Here is a 27,646-nt window from a genome sequence, read left to right as displayed (position 1 = left end):
GGGGGAAAAACTTATTTCCTCTCTCTCGGTGTCTCAATAGAATGTTTGACTGCTCCCTGAAATATCCAAGTCTGTTCATTTTAGAGCACATCTTGCAGATTAACAATAAAGTTTTAATTAGTGACTTAATTTTAAGGCAAACTTTGCATAAACACCTAGAACATTTATTTTCAAGATTGTAGAATAAACAGGCATTTGGGCTTGAAATCATCCTCTTTTATATCGTGGATGGTATCAGCCTGAGGACCACATTCTCTTGTGGGCAGCCTCCCAGGAGCCGCACACCAATGCTAGCCAGGATCAGAGCCAAGACACAGCAACGGATGAGACTATTGCATCTGTACATTAAGCTACATCCACACAAAAGCCTGAGGTTTCTACAACTCTTTCCTACATCTCTTCATCCTAGCAAGCAAAAAGCCATGCCACAATAACTCAAGGACATATTCCAGCCAGGAAAAACACTTCACAAGAATATGGAACAGTGCCTGGGAGGGTTAGGGAGGGTCTTGATTGGCCACCTTTGGTCTTGATGCCAGAGGTCCTCCACTCCTACTATATACCGGAGTTGGGGATGTTGGTGAATCCTGCTGGAATGGGAGCAGAAATTACTGGAGCCTGCATTTTCATCCAGTGCCCAGAACAGAAATCAATCCAGTAAACACAATCAGTATTCACTGTTGTTGTTTTCAGTTCACAAACAATACGTAACAATATGTTGTTGGTTATTCTTCCTTCTCCCAATATGTGTTTCCTTTGCAGTGAAGTGAATGGTGTCAAATAATGTACTGATAATGTCATTGATTATGTAACTGACTGTGCAGTTTATTAGGTCAAATTTTGTTATAGTGCAGACAAATAATGTTGGTTTTGTCATAGGTGAAACTGCAGTGGAGTGGAAACGGTGCTGCTTGCAATGAATATGGGGAAGAACTGAGACCAGTGCCTTTTTACATGCATAACTACAGTCTCATTTACCCTACTTTCTCCAGGTCTGTAAAAAGGGGGGAGCATCACACTTGTCCCCCTTTGATGTGTTGTACATAATCCCATACATTTGTTTGCACACCTTTACTTTGACATGGGCACCAACCTAAGAAATTATAATGGATCGCATGTGAAGTGTAGATCAGCTCTTTGGTTCTGAGAGCACAAGTCATTGCTTGGACAATGGAGCTGACATCTATTTATAGTAGAACAGTAACTTTTCCCATCATGACTCCAGCTGGACAAATGCTCCCCAAGGGAACAATTCCTAAAACCATATTATGTGTTGATGAGCATATTTTCTAGGACAGACCTCACTCGTTGTGTGCAAATTACAGCTATTTGAGATGAGACTTTGGCACCAATATTTTCAAATGAGAAGAGAATTATTCCCATTTATTAGCTTGCTTTCTTTTCTTTTTTTAAATGAAGTGTCCTGCCTTTCCTAGAAGTAATTCTACAAACTTCAGAAGAAAAAATAACACCAATAAAAATTCAATTCACAGTAACATTCAACCAAACAGCACAGAACAAGTGGAATAATAGATATTCCATGGGTTGTACACCCACTGACAGCTCTTTGGAGTTCCATAACTGAGAAGACTCTCTCCTTTGTGCCCTCATCTCAACTGACAGTTGGGATTTGGTAGGAGACTTAAGAGGGCCTCCACTGAAGGCCTTAGCAGAAGGAGAATGCACAATACAGGTGGAAAAGGCATTCCTTCAGAGAACCTTATTCCAAATGTTAAGGGCAAGAAAGACCCAGGTCAGCACTTCCATATTCTGGGGTTTTGTTTATCTGATTTCCTATCAGTTTCCCAACCCCACAAGATGTTCGAAGAGTATTGACAAGTTGTATGTGGGGTGTATGTTTTTATGCTTATGCCGTTTTCGCATCTCGCCCATACGAGTCTGAGATAGAGAAATACCACTCAGAAACTCTCACAGACTTAACACAAATGATTCAAAAGTGGCAGAGTGTGAGCTTCAGGCAAGAGGGAATATGTGGAGAGGCCGGTGTGGATAGGGGACAGGTGTGATTCCAGCATTCCCCAGTAGGGCTGGAAAAACCACATCTGAAACATTGGAGAGCTTTTGCCCATGTAGACAACACTAAGTTAGATGGGCCAATGGCCTTACTCAGTAATAAGGCAGCTTCCTGTATTCCTATTTTTAAAAAAGGAAAGAAAATCTTATCTGTCATAATTGAACATCCTGAGAAGATTTCAGAGTTTTGTACTGTTTCTCTAATGGAAATATAAACGTCTGGCTAGCATTAGGGAGCTTGGCCAAATTTATTTGCCAGGGATTTGTTTTTGTTTTATATTTTGGGTGCATGGTGTGTGAACGAGGGAAGGAATCATTCACTTGTTTCCATTTTCTGGCACCTGAAGACATCTTGCTCTGAGAAATGACACTGCAAGAGCAGAAAAGGAGCAATTACGTGAAGGAAATGTTTGTGTGTGTCTGTTGTCTGATGGGGGGAAGGGGAATGAAGAAGGAAGAGACGCAGCTCTAGTCCAAGTGATATGTCACGCAAACAGAATGTGAGCTTTCCCCTTTCTGTTGTTGATAAAACAATAAGGTTTGTCCTTAAGCTGAGCTTTGATTCGAGATATAAAAGCAAATTTAAACACAAGGCTTTGTGAAAACTTTAAGTTTGGCAATGGTTTCTGATGATAAGAAGGCTTATCTTGTAAATGCTTTAATTAATTTGGGGTGTGTAACATCCAGGGTTGGTCTGCTGGGATTCCTTGGAAACCTCAAGCACATCGTTTTGTAAACACAGCTATACACCCATAAATCACTCAGTATTTCTTTTTCTTTTTTTCATTGTTTAAGGGTTTTTATGGAAAAACAAATGCAATCTGCAAATCTCTAGAATTGAGAGAGAGAGAAATGTTGCTCAAGAATTAGACTTCTGCCCCTACAGTCTATTCACACAGTTGTTCACAACTCATTAGTGTGACAGGTTTATGTTGCTGTTGGTATTTTTCTTAAAATGTCAGTGTTTTATGATTTGGTGAACTCTCTCTTAAACAGCCAAACCTCCAGCTAACCATGTTTCCATGTTTTATTGCTATGTTGCCTATCAATTTCTCTTCAGGACGTGCCCCCATGCCATACTACTAAAGGCATTAAAACAACAACAACAACAACAACAACAACAACAACAACAACAACAACAACAACAGAGAGTATATACATTTTGAATTGTATGGATTATTTTGACATTTGGTTGAAAAGCTTCATCAGAGAAAATGCAAATTTTGAAGGATAGTTGCATTTCAGCTCATGCATTGTTTCAGGAAGTGTGAATTAGTTAGGTAGGTTCACACTAAAATGAGAAGTATATCTACTTGCTCCCTTGTTTACAGTGAGCATCAGTGACACAGCTTTCAACCTTCCCTCCATGCATCCATTAAATATACATATGCTCAGCAGTTGAAAAAGATTGAAAATGGTAGCCATGGAAGGGTGGAGGGGAGTGTAAGGATTCAGGGAATCCTAAATTATGATGATGATGATGATGATGATGATGATGATGATGATGTTGATGTTTGATGTTTGAATTTAAATGTGCAGTGTAAAACTTAATAAGATAGATGATAGATAGATAGATAGATAGATAGATAGACAGACAGACAGACAGACAGACAGACAGACAGACAGTACTTTTCTGTGTATAAGACTAGGTTTTTTTACTAAAAAATAATGTTAAAAAGTGGGGTAGTCTTATACATGGGTGCAATCTCCCCCCATTTTCTTAATTTTGCGTCCCCCAAAATAGGGGGCGTCTTATACACAGGGGCATGCTATGCATGGAAAAATATGGGTGGATGGGTGGGTGTGTACACACACACACACACACCATTTGAGTCTGAATTTGGTGGACCTGGCCCCAAAACTCTTGATTATTTGGTAAATTTAGCCCTAAGTCTCATGTCGTTTGCCTTGGCCCTCTAATTTGGACATAAATCATCATTGTGTGTTAAGCCACCTGGCTTTTGCCTTCAGAAATTGTTAATCCTGGCATAGCATTGTTGGTTATTTCACCACCACTGTGTAGAATCTGTCTGTTTTTTAAAACTATACTGTCTGCTTGTGTCCTGAATAAGAACAGCTTAATTAAAACAATTTGTTGACACCTAAATTGTGACCCCTACTAAATAAAGCCTAAATTTATTGGTAAAAAATGAAAAGAACTTTCCTCTGCCTACAAATCAGGAAAACAAAGCTGATGTACCTTTGAAAAAAGAAAGAAAAAAAAACATTTTAACAAGACATACCATTTACAAATAAAGGTAAATAATAATAAAAAGGAAGCCACATTGCACACAGTTGCTGGCCACAAATATCTTCTGAGTTTTCTGGTGCTGAGAGTTATTTACTAAGTTTAAAATTCTCCACAGTTTTATTTATGTATGGCGTTCATCCCTAGTGAGCACCACACAGAAATAAATGTGTTTATTCAGAATGCATCTACTTTATATTCACAGATTTCCCCAAGGAATTCCTAGAGGAACTCATACAAGTAGTCTAGAGCTGAGGGGGGGAAACTGCCTTTACCACAAAATTCTCAGAATCATCTCCTGAACACTCTGAGGCAGGAGAATAATCAAATATTAAATGCATGGATTTACCGTATTTTTCGCTCTATAACACGCACCAGACCATAACACGCACGTAGTTTTTAGAGGAGGAAAACAAGAAAAAAAATATTCTAAATGAAATAGTGGATATATGATTTTTGTGGTTCATGCTGTGGCCACAGACATGTGATCTGACAGTGAGTTTGGAGTAGCACAATGCAAAAACCCTGAGGATCCATGTGGATCCATGCTTTGTAACCACGGAGGAGGGAAGGAAGGGGAACCATGGATCCTCTGCTCACGACTGCAGCATATCCCCCCGCCATCCGCAAGCATTCGCTCCATAACACGCACAGACATTTCCCCTTACTTTCTAGGAGGAAAAAGTGAGTGTTATGGTGCAAAAAATACAGTAAATTGCAGTGTTTGACAAGCAGCATTTTTCACATATATATTTGGAATCTGATGTTTGATGTTTGACAGGATCTGACATTTTGACAGACTCAGGCTGCATATATATCATATATTAAGCACCCAAAGAAGAAGAATAATCCTGGGAACTGTAGCTTATTCCTCACAGCGCTACAATTCCCAGCACTAGTGCTTTGGGGAGGGAGAATATACTTTAAATGTATGGTCTGTACACAGCCTCTCTTCCCTCTGGCAGGTTCTTTGATCACTCACTACTTTCTATTCCCATCACGTCTTTCTACCTACTTCTCCTCTGCTTTCTCCTCCCTTCCTAGGCCTGGTCCTCCTACCCCTGGTTCTCTATCCTTGGCCCTATGCTTCTTGCACACTCCTTCCTAAGGCACCTGCTTTGCCTAGATTTTGTGGTCCTAACAGATTCCCGCTCCCTGATGTGCTGCTGCAGTTCTTTCCAAACCTGCCCCCTCCCATTTGTGCTGCAGATGTGAAATGGTTAAGCTGAAGTTTCGATCTTTGTGGTTGCTTAGCAACCTGTTGATTCAACTGATTTGTCGGTTAGTGCCAAGAGGGATGCAATGTGTTTTTTAGCCAGTCATCTCATAGGCACTGAAGCCTGAATACCCAGCAAATCTAGCTGTGGGTTTTTCTTCTGTAGTTCCTAGAGAGCTAAGATGGAGCTAGGCGGTGGGTGGAGGGAGGTGGATTTCCTTTTCTTTTCCTGAAGTGGTTACTTGACAGATTTAGCAAACCTAGCTTACTGGATTCTGCGACCTCAGAGCTTTTTTGACACATCCCTGGAATACCAGAGTGTTTCCAGTTCCAAGTTTTGAGCCCTGTCAGAACTGCAAACTGGCCACTGAATGTTGCTCTGTGTTTCAGCATTGCGTACAAATGTGTACATAAATGCAATATACAACCTGCTCAGAAACGATGGCATGTGTTTATCTCTTTTTGGTCTCTGTTAAACTCTCTCTTCGTGTGTGTGTGTGTGTGTGTGTGTGTGTGTGCGCGCGCGCTGTTACAAGCTATCTTTAGTGAACATTCATTTTATCAGATCACACTATATCAGATTCATCAAAATATTTTCCCCGTGGGTTACAGCAGACTACCAATGTTTCCAGCAACAGTCTGGCACCCATGAGATAAACAGAAAAATAACCGAGTCAGGAATTGAGTCTAGAGTGCAAATAGAGGGAAAGAATTTCAAACACTGGGCCCTTCAGTAATCAGGTTTCCTGAGGCTCTTTATATATTACTCTGACTGACCGCTGCTAATGTGCTGTTCATTCAGTCTCCCAGCCTTGCTGCCCTCTGCATGGAGGAGGGAATCCTTCCAGGGAAATTTGACCATGACATCCATTGCTGAAACGGCTGATAAAAAGGCTAATAAGGAAGCAGCCACAAAGGAATAAATCCCACACGCCTCGCTTTGCAGCACAGTACAAAATGTACTCATGCCTGCATTTTTACAGTGTCAAATTAAACAAAAAGGGGAGGGGTGAGGATATCTAACTAGCATATGTGTAGTGAAACTTAGCCGTATATTAAAAGAAAGAAAGAAAGAAAAAGAAACACCAAGCCCTTATTCAGACAAGCCAAAGGGAAGAGCTATTCCATTCAGAGACAGACCTTCTTTCAGGGCCTGTGTGAATCATCAGAATAAACATGATTCATTCGGGATCCTCAGAGCTCTGCACAAGGTATGAAACGATTTAGTTGTAAGCTTCCCTTGGCAACTGGAACAGCAATATCTCGGCACCAGCCTCTGGTTTAAATTTTTTTTTTTTTTTTGGAGAAGCATCACATCCTATTGCTACTCTTAGACACTGATCCTCTCAACAAACCTCACTTCTCCAGTGTAATTTGGAGCATAATCTAGCTAAATGCCCTTTAAAGAACCTTGAAATTTTAATTTCCCTATCGGATATGGTGGTTCTAAGAACTTTCTTTTATGCTTTTCAAATATCTGCTTCATGGGTAACGTTCAATTTTTTTTGTGCTACAAGGGGATTTCTCTGCCCATGCATGCCCCACAGCATCCCCAAACCTGCTCCAGAGATTTGGGGGAACCCCCAGAACAGATTTAGGAGGTGAGGGAGAGAACATTATGTTATGGAAGGCGAAACCCTTGCATGCTGGTTCACCTTAACACCACATTGAATGCAACCTATCTCAATAACATTACAGATAATTTAGCCATGAGAATGGATGTCCCTATTTTCATCAGAGAAATGTTGGAGGGTATGAAACAGTGTTAGAGAAGCACATCCAGAGAGATTTAGAAGGGACAGGAAGTGGTTTTTGCATTTGCATGTTCAGACCTTTAAACCTCCCCCTTAAATAAATTCAGACTCAAATTTTGGTTTGGTTTTTGGCAGAATTTAGGCCAGAACTTTATTGATTACAGCAAGTGAGTGGTTGCATAGGCTCTGGTTCAACTAGCTCCCTGCACCATTGCAGGTAGTGCTGATCCACGGCACCAACATAGGTCAGCCAAGGGTGAACACCTGGATAAGCAGAAAGCTGGGAACAGGCTATCTCCGCCATCCAAATGCCCCCCTGGACTCTCAGGGGTTGACCAAACCATTGAGTCCCTGGATTCCTTTAACGGAATACTCTTCACATAGGGATGGCGAGAGCGTTCTCCCGTCCCTATCACCTGAACCAGAGCCTAGCCGCAACCTTACAAGTTGTGACGATTTGTTACGTGGCTGGTGAAACCCAAATGGCAACAGCCAATCAGCCAAGTGCGGAAAATTCCTGCCATGCCCCTGTCCCAACGACAGACGACACACAACGGCATAGCAAGGTCAAGCGTGGAAGCCCTTAATATAGGGAGAGGTCGGTGGGTGTTCCGATTCACACACCGAAAGAGGAAGCTCTGGGTCACATGCATGGGTATATATAGGTCCCTTGATCTGTTTAGCCTGTGTCCCATTGGCCTGATTAAACCCAGCATCAAGGGACCTACCAATCGGGTGTTGTGGCTATCCAAACGTACCCACCCACAGCACAGGGTTTCGTTGCCAGATCTCACTGCAACACGTGCCCGCTTTAAGGGAGGACCCAATAACTTTACTCCCAGTCACTAGTGAATTGGGAGACATGGCTTCCTTTTGCTGGCTAAGACTGGGGGAAAGAAGCGCTGGGGGAGGTTTACTGCGGTGGTTGTGTTGGTGACAGTGACTCTTTTCTTCTTTTTAAAATACTACTACTGGCAGCTGCAGCCCTTTTAAAAATGCTTACAGCGGTGGTGACAGCTGTCGGTCTTTTCAACCAATTTAAAAACGCTGGTTGTGGCTGTACCAGAATCTGGAAGAGAGCTCCAGCTGCTCCCTGAACCTGTTTGAATGCAAGTGGTGTTCCTCCAATTAAAAAAAGAAAGTCGTTGCCACCACAAGCATGAATTTTAAAGTAAAATAAAAGATGCAGTAGCGCCACAAGCACCAACCCTAAACTCCCCCTGCCTGAAGCAAGTGGAATTATTTCTCCTCAGTCCTTCAGCTCCTCTCAGGCTGCAGAAACACCACCACTGGATTTGGGCAAAGTGGGATCTTGAAAGTGAGCCATCTCAGTGTTGGAACATGCCCTTGCCTCAAATGTGGACATTTTCTGCGCTGTGCTGCCATTTCTTGTAGCCTCCCTGGGGCTTTGCCTGTAGGCTTTTGTGCAGATGGTTTCCAGCAGCTTGTGGTCAGACTGAACCTTCAGAGGCATGCTGAGCGCATACTGATGGAACTCGATCATGGCAAACGCAGTTGCCAACAGCTCCTTTCAATTTGAGCATAATTCTTCTCAGCCTGCCAGAAGATAAGTGGCGTGGAACCCAAAGATCATCGGAATGGCAGAACAATAAAAGAGCAAGACAGGGACAATGCATGCAAATCTAATATCTCCCCTTCCCAGAAGAACCCACTTCCCAGCCTTTCTTCTGTGAACATCCATCCATCTATGAAAATTCCATTTCCCTTCAACCTAGGCTAGGCTTTCATCCTGTTCAGCCTCCCAAAGGCTTCTTTTACCCAGCTCTGCTCTATCTATCTCACCCAGTCATTGCTAAGCCACCATATGTTGTTGGACACCCAACTCTACCATCCTCTGGGAAGTGTAGCCAATGGTCAGGGTAGACGAGAGATTTTGGTTTTTCTAATACAGTTCAAAAACACAAACCTTTATTCCTGCAGTCTGAAGTAGTCTGTTCTACCATCTCAGGTCTCTACAACTGCAGTGAAGCAGAATTAGGTGGATATGTGGTAAATCCAGCTTTAGTTATGGGTCTGGACAAAAATTCAACTCATGCTGCGGAATTGTTACTGTGTTGAAAGCAGTGGCCGACATCCAGAGGGAGGATTTTGTTGCTAATAATTTTCAAACTGATGTTATTCATCCCACTTTCATTGAAATTCTTGGAAATTTAAGCAGCTTTTTACTCCTTGCCAATGGAGGTTCTCTGCATCAAATATGATAGTGACTAGATTATAGCAATGTTATAAGAAACATAAATTCTGTGGTTTGAATAGAAACTGCAACATACCTTAGCTACAAAGCTGCTTCAATGGCTCTGCAATTAATCTCATCACCAACAGAATATTTTCGCCCATTTCCCTTTCACAGAGAAAATATTCATTTTTATCAGAGTTATTAACTGAGGCAATACTTCCACTTTCTTCCCGCTTCTCACTCCCTTAAGAGGTTTTTAATGAGTTTTAAAATGAGAAGCATCTGTGTGATTTAGGTGATTAAGTCCTCCCCCACTTTTTTTTTTTTTTTTTTGCACAAAGGGCTAATACTAATTCAGGCTGCAACACTGCTTCCATTTCCACCTTGCAAAACGGCTCTATGCCACACTGAAAATGGCTGCAATTGCATGCGCATCACATGTTCGGTTTCTGCACTGGTGGGAATCATATAACCAATAACTTCATACAGAGTTTGGACCAAGGACTATTTTCACATCCATTTTAGTATCATAAGAGGATAGTTATTCATTTATTTACTAGTTGAAATACTTACACCTCATCCTTCACTTAAAAATGAAAAAAAATGAAGAGCTGCTTACACAATCATAAAACAACAGAACAATCACAAATGCAATAAACCTCAGTGTTAAAAATTACATCACATCAACAGAATAGTAGAAAACTAAAGACCAATTTGCTTCTTGGTCATTTATCACTGTTGTAGATATATCTTCCTAGCCAAGGTCCATGTGGACTAGAGAAGTTGAATAAAACAATTTTTTTGGTTGTTTGATTGTTTTTAAAAAATACATATCTGATGTGTAGCAGATCTGTAACGGAACAATTTTGTTATTCAGCAGAATTGTACTTTAATTTCTCGCTAACATATTTCTACATAAACCAAGTCAGCATAAGTGACTCCTTGAAAAGTGGGCTTCAATAATAGTTTTTCCTCCAGAGGTAAAATCAGTCGAATTACCACCCTAATTGAGAGTTCCTTTGCAATGTGTGGGCAGGAGAATGAAATAAGCAACAGCCTGGTCTTTTCCAAACAAGGGAAGTTTGAAAGGCTATGATTGAAGGTTTATTTCAGGAAAAACGGCTGCATCAAATTGACAGCCACATGTACTCCTCTCACATAAGGGTGGTTGAATTCTTTGAAATGTCTTCCTCTTTTTTTTGCAATATAAATATATTCAGGAGCACTGAGATGAATATAGCTGGCTTCCATCAGTACTCCTGGGAAGAGCAGTTGAGGGGGTATTGAATCTTGTAAATCTCCCTCTCTGCAGGAAGGTGGAGAGGAAGGTCAGTGTACAGAGAAAGAGTTGGGAGACAGTGAGGGGGACAATGCTAGCACACTTCTCTGCCTGCTGTGCCCTTTGCAACTTTACTGTCCCCTATTCAAAACATCTGGAAAGGGGTACTTTTTGTGCATTCTTCCTTTGAATTTGAATCACCCAGCATCATATGACACAAAATGTCTTTGGCTGCCCCTAGTGGCAGAACTTGATAATTACAAAACTGTGATGTGACTGTTCACTTACTTCTTTTCTTCTCATAATATTGACGTTTCAGTGGAATGCATAAATGTAATCCATGTGTAACCTGAAAATTTAAACCTGCCTAATTGCTAAGCTTCCTGGGATGCATTTAATTATACTATTTCAGTTTTATTTTGCCACTGCTAGGAAGCAGCATGCGAGAGAATGAAAGGTACTGCCAGCAACAAATCCAAAGCTAATATATAGCCTTCGTTTAATTATGCCAAATGAAAGCAGGCTGGCAGCAGAGTTCCTAATGATTACACTCTGTTTTAATTATCTATTTTATTTGAAGGCTTAACTGAATCGTCCTGTGCTATATTTGCACTGTGTTATCAGTTGTCACTGATCCCTAAATCATTTTCCAGGTTAGTGCTACCCATGATAAATTCCTTTAATAGCCCAAAACCCATGGCTGAAAACAAAACAAAACATTTGTTTAGTTTAGACCTCCATTGGTCACCACACACCAGTAATTACAGGAGAAGAATGAGTATTTCTCGCTCTGCTTCTGATGACAAAAAACAGCACAGTTGAAGTATGGCTTTGAAAAATAGCAGTATTGTTAACAGGACTGTCTTTTCCCAGGGTGCAAGGGGTGTGGACTACCTGGGCACCGAATTCTGGTAGGCTTCGTGGTTTTTGCTGTTCCCCTCCTTAAAAGCTGAACAACTTTGACCTGCCCCCCCACAAAAAATTAGGGGGCACTGGGCGGATCTTTGCACCCCAGCGGCACATATGCTAAAGATAGCCCTGATTGTTAATGCACATACTATATCACCAAAATTAGTGAGTGTAAGGCTTGCTGTTCAGTTGTAATTGGACACCTTTTCATTTGTTGTTGATGGTGAGGACCTGGGTCTCTCCAGGCCTAGTCCACTATGCCACTGAGATATTTGGGTGGTGGTTGCAGTGTTTATTATCATGGCACACATGAAGTTTGGTAATAATCTGAGTGTGGGGAGAAGCAAATGAACTAAAATAATTAAAAGCTGTGGCAAGCTGTTCATCTATATCCCACCTTTTTCTCTAAGGAGCGCAAGATGTTGCACATGGTGCTCCACCTCCTCATTTAACCTCCACCAGAAACCTGTCAGGTAAGTTAGGCTGAGAGGTAATGAATGGCCCAATGTCACCCAGTGAGCTTTGTGGCTGAGTGGGGATTTGAACCCTCTGATGCTCTAATCACTATGCCATACTGATTCTACAGGTCGCGGGTGGCGCTGTGGGTTAAACTACAGAGCCTAGGACTTGCCGATCAGAAGGTCGGTGGTTTGAATCCCCTCGACGAGGTGAGCTCCCGTTGCTCGGTCCCTGCTCCTGCCAACCTAGCAGTTCGAAAGCACGTCAAAGTGCAAGTAGATAAATAGGTACCACTCCGGCGGGAAGGTAAACGGCATTTCCATGCACTGCTCTGGTTTGCCAGAAGCAGCTTAGTCATGCTGACCACATGACCCAGAAGCTGTACGCCGGCTCTGTCGGCCAATAAAGCGAGATGAGCGTTGCAACCTCAGAGTCGGTCACAACTGGACCTAATGGTCAGGGGTCCCTTTACCTTTACTGATTCTACAAGAACAAATAATTTGGAGTTACAAAACCTCGAGAGAAATTTAGATGAGGACTTTTTTGGGGGGGGACCCAAACATATATCGATGGGATAGAAACTACTTGGGGAGGAAACTTTGCATAAATTGCTTCTTCGGTGTACAAACATTATAAGTAAATGTCTCTAGAATGCAATTCATCCATAGAACTGTCTCCTCTTAAACCTTGCAACATTTCCCCCCTCCTGTTTTGGATGCAGCCCTTGAAACTGAGCAACTGTGTCTTGCCTGAGGCCATGCAGTGGGTTCCTCTCTGAGGAAGAATTTGAACCCTGCTTTCTGAGGTGCAAATCCAACACTTCCTGCTGCAGACCACATTCTCACTGCAGCATCAGCAACAGATTGCCTCAGCACACTCCTCAAACGCAGCTAGCTGGAGGGATGAGGAACAGCAGGGAATTTGTGTTGCACTGACATTTCAACCAAGGTACATACTTTTGATCTGCCTTAAATAAAGAAGCGTACCCCATTTTTATCCAGTAAACAAGAGGCCCCTAGTGTTATATTGAAAATCAATCTTCTTGTCCAAGCACTTGAACTTGTTTTCTATCAGCCTATTGTGGTGTTTACCATCAAAAAGTTAGCACAACTACAAGGAAAGAGAGCCAAGAGAACAAACAGCCAAAAAGCACAACAGGTGTACAAGAACAGAGATCCTCCTATGAATTGTCTGGTAGACCAACTCAGTTTCATTTTTTCCAACATTTGCATGAAGTTCTCTGTTTTCAAATGGACACATGAAGCTACCTTATGATGCATTATACTATTGATCTGTTTAATCTAGCACAATTAGCAGCTTGGGTATTTACTCATCTAGAATAGGACTGAAATTGCTTTTTAAAAAGTGGTTTTTTGAAATACCAAAAAAAATGTTTTTTGTTCCTTTTCCCCCAGCTGCTCCTGAACTATTGGAGAATTTCAGTTCTCACCTAGATAATCTTTGGCAAAATGACCTCCTTAGTTTCACAACCTCATTTTGGAACTTTTTATTTTTCTTTCCCCCTCATCCCTCTTACCTCCTGCTTTCTGTAGCATCGTGCCTGGTTAATCATTCTGAGGTTTATCTTCTGTGAAAAAAAATATTCTGTGGGTTTGTGTTTTGGGGCTCTGGCTCCACCTCTGTCTTGTACTAAATTTATTTTTGTAATGGTGCCCTCATGACTTCCACAAAGTTTCAGATATGCCCACAGTCCCCAAAAGGCTGGGGACACCCTGCAGTAATCATTTTGCTTATTTTGTTTCCGAAGTTATCAATTTGCAATTGTACAATACCTTAACGAAAAGCTTCCCTGTGAGGTGCACAACAGCACCAACAATGATTAGAAACTGTCAGGTGCATTATTATTATTATTATTATTATTATTATTATTATTATTATGTCTTTCTTCCAGGATCTCTGCACAATGAATAGCCGAGATGCTAAAACAAATATATACATTTCCCCAAAATAGAACTAAAACATGTACCATTCACCAGGGGTTCAGTACATTAAAGTAATGGTAAAGGCATTAGCAGCAGTAATTGCAGAATTTTCAGCTTGTGCTTCCCAATGAAACCTAGCGCCTACTAGAGCATCCATTAACAAAAAGGGGAAAAACATATCGGAAAGAAGTTTCCTCTTGTGAGCAATTTGATTGCCTGAAAGGCCAGGCAAGAAGACTTTAGATTAAGCAAAGTAAAATATAAGCAGCTGGTGATTCCTATTACTGCTATTTGAGGCATTAAGATAGAAAGAAACCTAAAAGGATCAACAGTGTGATAGAAAAGGCTGGACACAAACAGCTAGCTTTCAGGTGGATTAAGGTTCAAAATAGATGTAATGGTGGCAACAGCCATGTATAAAGGAGATATAGGAGTCTAACAGAGGCAAAAATTGGGTGGTGAATAGGAATTTTTCACATGCCGGTCAGATTGTGCAATTAATTAGACACACCAAGTTAAATCAGGGAGTCCATGAAGTCCATGAAGTGGCTCTGTAGACTCAGCCCCTCCTCTCCAAAATGCTGCATCTTGCATTTGCCAATTTAAATGCCTCTTTTTCCCCTCCTCTTCTTCCTCCTGCTAAGCAGGAGTGACACAACCAGCCCACGGCCTGCTGCTGGCTTCATTCCCTCAGAGACAGCAACCATGCTTGTAAACTGCATCTAACTATGGCTGAAAATAAAAAGTTAGAGATTTTTTTGCTCTCTTTTTTAAAAAACACACACATATCAAAACAAAAAGCCTTTTAAAGATTCCCTGGAAAGATCACTCACTTCTGTAAAAATGGAAAGCAAATTTCAAAGCCAATCTTAGATTTCTCATTATAGTCAATGGGGGAGAAAGAGCTTCAGATACAAAGATATGAACCCAAATTATTTGAAAGAAGAAAGGCACACAACAAATCTGAAACAGAACCTGCTACTTTCTAACACTACTGCAACAAGGTGAATACTGTGGTCATTACACAGCCCTAATTTATACATCAAAAGTGATGTGTGCATTACAGATACTTAATCCCTTCTCCTGCATTGTGTCCCCAATTCCATCATCCCATATTGAATATGATAAAAGAACTATTTGAGAATCCCTCGATGGCAAATCCCCACCCCCAGTTTTCTGCAGGTAACAGGGTGGACATGGGGGCATTTTGTAGCTGTTCTAATTTTACTCTCTTTCAGCTATTTTATGTGGTTGTTTTTTCAGCATATTATTCTATGGAGATCTATCAAATATTGAATATATATACCTGTGCAAATGAAACCCTACACTAACCCCTAATTTGTGTGCCTGACACCAAAGTCAGAGATAATAAGGTACATTCAACAATCATGACAGATAAATATTTGATAGGAATCCATTAATCCTATGAGTGCTGCACTTTGGGGAGTTTATATGGAAAAGCCGTTAGGGCATCTCGCCAGGTCATTTTTTTCCACATGGCTTAAAACATCTAAGAACTAGAGATTTGCTGTATTTGCATATGGGGACAGGTTAGATATGTTCCATGATATATATAACAAGTAATGTGCAGAATTCTTCTTCCTTGTTTGCTCAGTTGCATAATCCTTTGTTTCCTTAAAATCTCAGCTTTAATCTGTTTTTCACCCTCTTTTTTTGCCAGTGGATAAAAGGCAATTATTCTTGTTTGCCATCTCAAGCATACCCTGCTAACCAAACAACCACATTTTACTTTGGGCTAACATAACCTATTGACGTAGGTAAGAATGACACAGCATTTGCCAAAAGAGTTTATGGGGAGAACGCAAATATCGCTGCCGTTTAGACACAGCTGTGTCTGCGCTGAAGCCACTTTCACATGCAGTAACCGTTCACATGAAGTCCTCGGCTACATGGGATTTCTTCTTTAAACATTCTCAGGTTGGGGTTTCAGGGTGGGGGATGGGATCAGGCACAGTTGGGGCTTCACACAGTTTGAGCAGAGTTGTTATGTCTTGAAGGGCAGAGACCAAGTAATGTCAGTACAGAGGTCCAGTCTAAGTAGAGGCTGCCAGACCAAGGTGAGGGGCTACCCCAAATACCCCTGGAAAACCCTTTGCTCCCAGGATCAGCAAGACCTCTCCATGAGTGGAAGTATTACCAGAGGCGCCAATCTGTGCTGCAGATTGGGGGGCAGCAGCGTACACTAGTGCTGACACACACGTTGGGAGCAGTCGGGGCCTCCTTCCACAGCAGCAGGAGGAGGAGCTGGCCACAGAAGCTGCACCACACTTGACTCGATGCTCAGACTCCTGCCCCCCTGATCATTTGGAACATTTGGCGATGTCCCCCAAAATTGGGGGGGGCCAACATAGCTCAGCTCCCATGAAATGGTGCCCCTGAGTATTACCTTAGCAGCATATTGAGGCCTTAGAATGACTGGCCAGCTATAAGATGACACAGAACATGGTGCGATGACAAACATGGGTTTGTTGATCCTATTGAGTCTTCAGTACTCATCTGAATGTGTGTAGTTAAGGAAACACGTGGTACAACATCACAATAGGTAAAGGTAAAGGACCCCTGGACGGTTAAGTCCAGTCAAACACAACTATGGGGTTGTGGCACTCATCTTGCTTTCAGGCTGAGGAAGCCGACGATTTTCCACAGACAGCTTTCTTTCTTTCTTTTTAAAATAATTTTTATTAAGTTTCCATTCACCAAATCAAACATATCATACCAATTAATCCTAATTACAACAATACAAATCATAAAATCCAAATATTTTCCAAATTATAAATTTTTGTGGGGGGTACCCATGCTTCAAGATCGGTAGGAGTCCAATCATCTATATTTCTGCTGCTTTGGCGTTGCAATGATGTTCCCAGTCCCGTCTTCTCGTCTCCTTGTTGTTACTCATTTTCCTTTTCAGTCACCTCCGAGTTTTCTCTGCAAGTGGATTGAAAGAAACAGTCTTGTTTATATTTCTGTGTGGACTTTGTAATGCTCTCTCGTAAATCACTCACATAAATCCAATAGTCCAGGAATTCCATTCCAGCAGTCATCGCCATTTTGTTCCATTCTGATGAAATACAGTCTAGATGTCCGCTCATTAACTTTCCCAGACCCGCTGCATCGTTAATTAGTCTCTCCAGGAGGGTTCTTGCCCTTTCAAATTTACGATCCCATCCTGATAACAGATCGACGGCTCGCCCTCCCTAAGACCATATATCATGCAACGGAGGTCTGCCTGTCCATGTCGGATCTCATTTCTTACTGCGTCACAAAGAGAGCCTCTCTTCTTTCCAAATCTTTCACAGAATAAAACCTTTCATTCTTATTATTTTCCCCCACACAGTTTATTTTTAGTCCCACTTGCAATTGGTCGTTATGGCGGTTCTTCTAAGGGGGAGGGTTGTTAGGTAAATCATGTTTAAAAAGTAGAAAGATCCCGACCCCTTCCGTTCCATTCCACATACCAATATGTCTGCAATTCTTTGATGTTATCTCTGTTCCTTCCGTCCAATCTTCATCATCTCAGTGGTGGAATTATTTAGCAGATAAAACACTCCTGACCTCGCTTGAAGCATGTGCGTTTACTTCTCCAAATTTTTTTCTCTTAAGCAACGCAACCAGTTTCGCTCTTGGAAGCAGCGTTGGAGAGTTCCAGAGCCTGCCTGAGGGCTTTCCGCCCAGTGCCTCTCACCCCTTCCTTTTTCCGAACTCGGGGGTGATTTGTGGCAACCGTGGGTGAGGCAGCATCTCCCCAAAACCCTGGGAAGACGAGGGAGACTGATTTACTCCCCATAATCAGCCTCTAATTACCTCGTGCAGGCTGGATAGATGGTATTGTCGGCCATCTTCCAAGGCGCCCCTTAAGACAGCTTTCAAAGTCATGTGGGCAGGTCTAATTATGAGGTCTAATTACCTCGTGCAGGCTGGATAGATGGTATTGTCGGCCATCTTCCAAGGCACCCCTTAAGACAGCTTTCAAAGTCATGTGGGCAGCATGACTAAACTGCTTCTAGCTCAATGGAATACCATGACGGAAACCAGAGCGCAGGGTTTCCTGCCACAGTGGTACCTATTTATCTACTTGCACTGGCGTGCTTTCAAACTGCTGGGTTGGCAGAAGCTGGGACAGAGCAATGGGAGCTCACCCCGTCGCAGGGATTTGAACCGCCGACCTTCTGATCGGCAAGCCCAAGAGGCTCAGTGGTTTAGACCAAAGCACCACCTGTGTCCCTACATCATCACAATATAATGTGTTCCACTCACCACCACCCCTGGAACAGTACTAGGAAAATGTACGCCATGGGCAGAGGAGAGGAAACATGACATGGTGGTGTTTCTAGCATGAAACTCACATCTTTTGCCTAGTTTCACTGTAGATCTAGGTACCTTTGCATAAGTTCTTCCAGTACATGCTGCTGGTTAACTCAGTTTGATCTCACTCTCAGTAGAATACTCTATATATTAATGAAATCACACGTCTGGCTTCACATCTCTGTTCACTTGCAAGAGACATGCTGATTTTCCCTGCCATATTCTACTTTATTCTATGGATATTAATTAAGCTAAATTCTTGCCCCAAAGTTCTGTATATTGTTTGGTAGTATTCATTTCAGAAGCACCGTCGCTGCTTATGATCTTCATAAGGCTGAGCTTCAAGTAGAATGAAAAGGAAATCTGCCAGCTAAGTTATATAAATGTTAATTCTTTATTATGTGACTTTTCCTAATTTGACTTTTAATACCCTGTCCAAAAAAAAGGGAAATTGTGCAATACCTTTAAATGAGAGGAATAACTGCAGGATTCCAAAAACAATGGTCTGAATAAGAGATGCCGGATTATTATAATGGTTTGTGACCTGCTGCTTGTCTTCCCCTCACCCCACCCCAGATGAATATCATTACAACCATATGTAAAAGCCTCCTGCAATTTTCTATTCAAATGCTAAATGCTTTTTGAATAAGCCACTATTTTAAAAAAATGGAAATTCAATTGAAATTGGCAAAACGAAGCATACCCTTGCTTAACTGGTTTGTGAATTGTTGCATGAATGCTGTTCAAATTCAATTAAGGCAATTATTAATAGGCTGCAAATGCTGAACTTACTTAAACAGTGTAGTGACTAAATTTTGGGTTGGCAATCCTAGATACTCTTTCTTGCAAGTAATTCCCAATGAAATAAAGTGGACTTGTTTTCCTGAAGCTCATTTGGTAGAAGGCTCTTCATTCACACTAGCCAAGTTCAGTTCAACTTACCCAAGTGACGTCAGTGGTCCAAAACTTTTAAGAGGCATCAAAAATAAAACCATAGACATGGAGCAAGTGTAGTCCTCAATACCTACTGGGCGGGTGTTTACTGGAGTGGAGTCTTAGAGGGAAATTGGTGTAAGTTTGAATAGGGGAAGGAACTGGAGCTCAGAGTGGCAGGAACCTTATATTGTTTTTAATAATATCATTTAAAGTGATGACAACATAATAGCGTATGGGCAGTATTCAACTGTGCTTTACTCAGAGTGAACCTATTGAAGTTGATGAACCTGACTTAGTCATGTTCATTCATTTCAATGGTTTTACTCTGAGTAAAACTTAGCTGAATACCATCCCATGCATCTTGTTTTAAGGTACCATAATGAAGTAAAGTTTATTAAGTAAGCTCACAATACATCACCATCTGTTTATAGTAATGACAAATTTAAACAAAGCAGACTGTGCTTTATTTTTACTTCTAATTTGGATCTCTGTGCTGCTTTGTCCTACACTTAGCCAAAAAGAAAATAAATGGAATTGGAATAATCCATGGTAACAGCAATCACAAAAAGCTGAGGAAAATAAGTAATTGGTCATGACATTGAAAAAGAAAGATAGGTAATATCAGATAAATCTAACGTTTCAGTTGCCTTTCAGTAATAAATAAGTAATAAAGAGATAATCCATAACAGTCTTGTGAAAAATATTGTGCTTTTTCTCTTTAGACTGGATATGTATTTATTGTTGCTGCTTTTATTGAAGTTGTGATGTTTACATAAGGGTTGTGCTGCACTCTCATTATCATTGGAATAGCATTATCTGTTATTTTGTAAGCTTAAGCGAATTTTGCTCATAAAATTGGCCTATAGAAATTTTAAATATAAATAAATATTTTTGTTTGTGAAATGTTGAAAGGCGTAAAATTATTTAACCTATTTTTTTCCTTATAACAAAGTTAAGATATAGGTCAGGTTGAGTGACTATGACTTGGGTTATTCAGTGACCTTCCTGCCTGATCAGGGATTTGAAACTAGATGTCCCTTGCTTGACCTCAGTATAATTATTTATTGTATATTATATTATATTATTTCCAACACTAATGCCTCTCCACATTGTAGGTTTTAAAATTTTGTTGTATTGTTTTGCTCAGACATCATACAGTAAGGTGGTTTATCTAACTGGAGGAAAATAGATTTGTTATTCTTGCTGTGATATTTTATTTTGTATCCAAAGAGATTTCATTTACTGGCTTTCTCTCTCTCTCTTTTTTTGATTTCATGAAGCATACACACGGATAAGTGTTTGCCAGTGAGGTATTTCATTTCATGAACTGTATTTTGATCTTTGAGTGTCCTTAAGTAGGTTGCGTAAATGGGTAAAACAGATTTAAAAATACGTTCTTTGTTTTGGAGATGAGTTTTTGTTTGTGGGCTTAGCAAACAGAAAAAGCTTGCCAAAATCTCAAATACCTTTGAAGGCTGTTGGCCATCCAGGAGGGAAATCAGACACAGCAGACTACTGCAAGATTAATCTGAGGCACTGAACTCTCCTTCATGGGCTTTAGAAGGTTCAGGGAAAATCCTGGCTTTTTGGTCCTATTTGTCCAGTGTTGAGGCCTCAGGGGCTACATTAAGGAAGCAACCATCATTAATTGGTCATTTAAACATTGCCTCTAATGTTACTTAGGTAAGAAAATAATTTCATGCCACCTTGGCTAGACTGCGGCGTAGACTGTAAATCCATTATCATTTCAAAGGGCTAAGGAGACCTTTAAAAGCAATTCCGCTCCTTGTTGGACACATTAGCAGCTCCAGTTAAATAATTCCAGTGAAAGACACAGCCTTTTGCCCCCAAATACACAGACTCTTCAGGGAACACAGATTTGGCTTTAATGCTCCTAAGGATAATGGTGTGTATTTACCTGACAACATTCTGAAACAATGAGAGAAACACGAGGCTCCTGATTCACGTTGTAAAGCAGCTTCATTAACTATGAACCCCAAAATCTGGGATACCCTAAAAACTTGTGCAAAAGTTTTCTGATCGTCTTGTAGTGTTTTGTGGTGAAAACCCTGCCAACTGTAGTGCCCCACAAATGGAGCAATAGATACTCAAACCTGGCGGTCATCCAAAAACCCAACGTTGTCCAATCCCATTGAAACCAGTGCCAAAGTTTTGTAATGGTTTTGTATCATTTTGTAATGAAAAGCCCACATTTTGTAGCGCCCCATATGTGTTTGAAACTTCTAAAGCTGATAAAAAATATGTTTTTATTGATCAAAGTTTCCAGTTCGCAAAAGAATCATTAGAAAATAATGAAAAGTTAATGTCAAGATATATAAACTATTGTTGGAATGGGAAACAAAGGAAGAAATTGTGAAATCAGCAATGATTTGTTGGGCAAGAGATGTGGGTCACAAGATAGAAATGGACCTGTGTGAATAGCTGTGGAAAACAGTGCTGAAATTTATGGTTTGCTATGCTTTGAAGGAAAATTATATGAAAATGATTTACAGGTGGTACCTGACATCAAGTAAATTAGCAAAAATGTGTAAGTAAGTGTCAGATAATTGTTGTAAATGTAATGATAGGGAAAGAACTTTCTATCATATGTGGTGGACCTGTAGATAAGGAATATTGGGTAATGATTCATAATGAGTTGAATGTCTGTATTTTGAAAAAATTATAAATAATAATAATAATTTTTTAAAAGCAGACTTTGGCAAAACAATTTGTGAGTGCTCATGGAGGCCATTTATTATGATGTGAATAAATGTTTCTGATTAAAATGATTTGTTGAAGTGTAGCATTTGTTTGGGGCCCTGAATTAAAGGTTTATTTCCACTGGGATATTTTTGACAAAAAATAAGCACAGCCACAGGTTCTCCCTCAAACCTTTTGTTTTCAGTACATTGTAACTGGGCTGTCAGGACCCTGTCCTCCTGGGCAGGATGGAAGTGTCCTGCCTGCTGGGGGGGGCAGTGCAGATCCGGCGAGACTCACAGCCACTGGTTTCAGGCCAGAACAAGGTGGGCTTTGAGACATAGGGAATAGTGGGAGGTATGCTCCAGCAGGCTGAGGCAGGCAAGGACCCACAGCCCAGGTGGGGTTCACTAGCATGGGGAGGAGGCGAGGGTCACATGCCTCATCAAGCCCAGATGTTGCAATGAATATGCAAGGCATAAAAGTAACCATGGTTGGCATGGTCATTTGGCCTGCAAGACAGGGAGCAGGTCTTCCAGGACTCATAGCCAATATTTATGACAGAAGAGCACCAACATGAGACATGGGAAATGTAGAATGAAAGACAGAAGGAGAAATCCCTTTGAAATTAAAAGACTGCTACTTAAAGCATGAAAAGAAATCTATAATGGTGCACAGTGATGGGGTGGTGATGGTGGCAGGGTGGGGTTATTTAGCTGTTTATTTAGGTCTGCACAGAATTATGCTTCTCGCCCATCCAGTTAAGGATTGTCTGTTGGTCTGCTGTAAAGCTAAATTTAGTGTGATGTTGTATTACATCTGTTTTGTATATTCCATCCGAAATAATCCAGTCTCTGTGTGTCTTTAGAATCCTTTGGGGCCCAATGACCTGATAGCCTATTGATTTTAAAATGTATAGCCTCTTTTTTCTCTCTAAATAAAACTCAAAGAAACTTACAAAAATGGTCTTAAAATACATAAAAACTGTTCAGCTCACCGAAATCAATTTCATACAGTGAAGAAAACAAGAGCAGGATAAGGCCATTCAGCATCAAAGCTAAGAGACAGAACTTTACAATGCGGCCATATGTGATGCTGCACACCAGACAACTACTTATCCACTGCAAAACAGGTGCTTTGCAAGAGAGGTGGGGAGCAGGACTCCGCTTTGAAACTCTGCTTCATCTGGATTCCAGTTCCACTGCATAGTAAACATATGCAATGGTATTATGGTAGGGCTCATTTTTGGAGGAAACTGAGCTTCAGAGAAAAGCTGGAGAAGGATTAAACACCCCCTCCGTAGTCACCTTTTATTACAAATCATCCTCCCTCAGCCCACCTCTCAGTTGTGATGTAGAGAGCCTTCCCAATCACTCTCAGAACAAGGATTATAAAAACAAAAGCAAAACTTGGGAAATAGCTGGGCTTACATGAGAGCCAGTTGGACCTGTTTTGCTCCTGATGACAGCATCAGGAATCCATCAGGGTTGAATTCCTCCTGCAAGCTATCACATCATCTCCCTCCCCTGTCCCCTTGGGAGTTTTCAAGCCATCTGCTTCCAGACGACTGCCACTGGACCACAGCTAGTGGAAGCTGCTAGAGTCCTGGGAACAGGCTTCTGGGCTCAGGTTGCTTGAGAATGCAAAGTAGGTGTTAGCTGATGAAAGAACATGTCAATTTTTTTCTCAGTTTCACATTTTTCCAGTGTTAAGCTCAGCTTTCCATATTTCCACATCAGGATGTTTTTTTTTAAGAGCTCAGGGGGGGAAACCACATTTGTCCTAATATGCACATTTTTTGGTATGAAATTTTGCCCATCGTGCACATTTATGCAAGCCCTTCTCCCTAATGTAATACATTTTGTATGTTATTTTCGCTAATTTATTCATTTTGTAGGCATTTCTTGATTGGCTAATGGCATTGCAAAATTCAGGGAAGTGCAAATTTCAGTTTGCAGATTATTTCAGGAAGTGCAAATTAAGGATCTTCACACTAGAAGGTGAACCGAACCAAAAATCTCTCCCATTCCTATTAAGAAATAAATTCCAAAAGCAGGAGAGATGAGATGCAAAGTTCATTCCATCAGTTCTGCTGTGAGGCAAGGCCATGTCTCTCAGGCTTCTTGTTCCCCAACTGTCACCTGGTGACAGGTACTAGAGGATGAGCTGGTTTTGGGCCAATAACGTGAAGCTGATTCCTAAATAGACAGAATGTGTGCTGAGTTCATGAGTCTAGGAGGGAGTGAATGGCCTGTTTGATGTCAAATGGTGAGGGTATGGATTGCCCAAACCAGTCTCATGTCTTGGACGAAACGGAGAAGCCTGACAGGCCAAAGAAAATATAAAAGTAATAAGTAGTCTTGAAATTTTATCAGACTAGAAATTGAGCCTAAGAATCTGCAATCATGGGCACACCTGCCCTATTGAAAACAAGGCAACTTACTCCTGAGTACACATAGTTCAGCAAATTTTGTTTCAAAATACTAGCAATGACTCTAGTATGAGCATGATTCTCCCTCCATACATGCTTGCATGTTATTTCTGACAAAGCCATTTTCTGACAATAATATCTTTGTTCTGAACTCAAAGTGAAGAAGAAGAAAATAAATTTAGAAACCACGATTTAAGCATGTGGTCTGTGAAGGATAGCCCCCCCCTTTCCCTTTTACTTATACATTCTGATCAGATGTTTTGTGTAGGCATGAATTTAATCTTTCTTTTTTTAAAAGGTATATATCATGAGAATCTTTCAAAAGATTCTCCATAAAGGACAGCTTATTTCAGACACCCTCTGTTTACTGACATTGATTTTACAGGGTGATGTGAAACGTTAGCAATTTCAGGTCAGGCCACTGTCTAGCCCACATCACAATTGGCATGAATTGGCTTCTGACACAGTCTGGGTATAGAAGCCAGGGAAGGGCTGAATGGTCATAAAGGCTGACCTCTGCTGCTGCCCTATAATTCTGTCTGGCAGCACAAAAGGTTCTCAACTTCATCTGCAAGGAGGAAATTTTAGCAGTGGCATTTAAAAGTGGCATAAAAGTCTCTGTAGGCCATGGTCCAAGAAAGAGCTAGGTGAGCTTAAGCTCTTTTATCCAAGTGGTATAATTGTTACCCAGCCCCCATTACTCCAAGTAGACAATACCTTCTTAGAGCTGCATGCTTTATCTGGAGAATATACTTGATCTTCTTGAGCTGCATGCTTTATCTGGAGAATATACTTGATCTCCATATATAAAGTGACAGACACTGGAACTTGTGCAAAGGGCAACCAAGGGTCTGGAAAGCAAGCCTTATGACAAATGGTTGAGGGAATTGGGTAAGGTGAGTCTGGAAAAGAGGAGACTGAGAAGAGGTATGACAGCGCTCTTCTAATATCTTAAGGGCTTTCACATGGAGGATGGAACAAGTTTGTTTTATTCTCATCCAGAGGGTAGGACCCAAACCAATGGCTTCAAGTTACAAGAAAGAAGATTCTGACTAAACATCAGAAAGATCTTTCTGACGGTAAGAGCTGTTCAACAGTTGAATGGTCTCCCTTGGGAGGTGGAAGACTCTTCTTCATTGGAGGTTTCTAAGCAGAGCTTGGGTGGTCATCTGTCGTGGATGCTTTAATTGAGATTCCTGCATTGCAGGGGGTTGGCCTAGATGACCCTTGGGATCCCTTCCAATTCTACGATTCTCTGGGATTTTGAAAACGTGTTCTATGTCAAACTGACTTGAGCGGGCAGAGAAAGCCCCTCTATGAATACCTGTTGCAAGTAGTCTGCCAGCTCGATTTGGCTTGGCAGGTTTTCAAGGCTGATAATTGTCAGGTTCTTTCATCTTTGCTAAGTTTCTAAATCGTTAAGGTGACGATTAAGAGTGCTGTGAGAAGCCAGTGAAAATGTCTCAAACGAGTCCAATCTGCCTTCACAGTTCGCCAGTTGCACCCGGAACTCATTAAAGCCTTCTGTTCGAGTTTTCAGCTGGTCTTGTATGTGATTTAGGGTTTTAAGCTGGGCCAGGATATTTTGTAAAATAGCTGTCTTTGGGTCTGCCTGTTTATGCTCAGTAGCCTCTGAGTCAGGGGTTTTGGTTTTTTTGCATCAGCCATGGGTTTTTTAGCGTTAGCGTCTGCCATTTTTTTTCTTTCAGCGGCTCTCGTGTTGGTAGACATCATCATTTATCTTAATTAGTCTTGTAAAGAGATAGTAGAAAGTTTATTTACCCTTTGATTTTAATCTTTTGGCAGCACGGAGTTGCTTTCCAAGTATTTGAAGGCCTTTTAGCCAGAGAGATCAGAAGGACATCCCTCATGGTTCCATTCCTAGACCAGAAGTGGTAGAAGGGAATAAGATGTTGGATAGATGTTGTCTGTATACTTGTCATCGTGATTTGCTCTGAAGGATGTATGAAGTTTTAGCAGCTCATTACTAAATATTGTGGTGCTTAATTGGAACAGGAAATCAGAGAACTTTCTGGTGCATTCAGATTGCTTCAGATTCACATGCAAATTCAGATCCAGTGACCTTTTCCTCTAGTTTTAATGGAAAATAACATTTCCTTGACACAGACTGCCTATAAATGAATGCAGCTGAGGTCAGGAAATGCTGATTTACTTGAAATATTGTTCTTCACATTTGGTAAGCACAAAAAAGAGAACAAAAGCACAGGAACAACAGGGATATTATCTGCTTCATCTCTCGTTTGAATTGAAAGACTTTTACTGAAACAGAGCTACCTAAAAGTCAGAGGCCATTTCCACCCAGAGACCTACCATTATTTGCCCAAAACAGTTTCAGAGGGGTCAATCATTAAGCTCTATCATATGCCACCATCACAGAATGGGAGGGGAGTCCATTATAATTAGACACTGGACTTTATACCAGTACATTTGTCAGAATAGTCAGTGTTTGGGTGCAGGCTGAAAAGCACTGAGTAAAACATTCATATTGAAAACGAATCCAGGTCTCCCCATCCCAACGTAGTTTCTGCTTTGCTTCTTATGCAAAACAGAGACTTTAAAGTCTCCTGCTTTACGTTCTGTTTGTTAAATATAGCTTCCAAAGGCATCTGGCTGGCTGCTGTTAAAATCAGAATGACAGCCTAGATAGACCATTGGCCTGAACCAGAGGGGCTGTTCTTGCATTCTTAAGTACTATTTTATAGTAGAGTAACAATGTTCATTCTGTTCATTCATATTGTAGTGGCCTCTTTTTTCCACTACAACCATCATGAACTCTGATGCACCAATGTCAAATAATAAAATAGCCTTTGACATGAAACAGCCTCCCAAACTTGGGTTCTCCAGATGTTGTGGACTCCATCTCCCATGAGCCACAGCCAGCATGGCCAACTGATGATGAGAATTTGGCTCTTCACACAGCCCTAAAAAGGTTTTGCCCGGCTGGAATCTGCCAATGAACTGTGACAATGCCTTTTGCTTGCATGAATGGTTGGTGGAGAGCTATTGTGTTGAGTTTTATACGCCTAGAATGTACCCTACTGTACAAAAGATGGAGCCACATCCCACAGTCCACCCACTTCTTCCTCTGGCCCCAACAACATGCAGCCCCAGAGAGTTCCTCATGAGGGGATGTGGTCCTTAACTTGAAAAAGGATCCCCACCCCTGGGGTAAGCAAACGATCAGCTTCTATTACAT

Source organism: Podarcis raffonei, chromosome 3, assembly GCF_027172205.1.
Source record: "Podarcis raffonei isolate rPodRaf1 chromosome 3, rPodRaf1.pri, whole genome shotgun sequence".
NCBI lineage: Eukaryota > Metazoa > Chordata > Lepidosauria > Squamata > Lacertidae > Podarcis > Podarcis raffonei.
Note: the sequence above shows the minus strand (reverse complement) of the source record.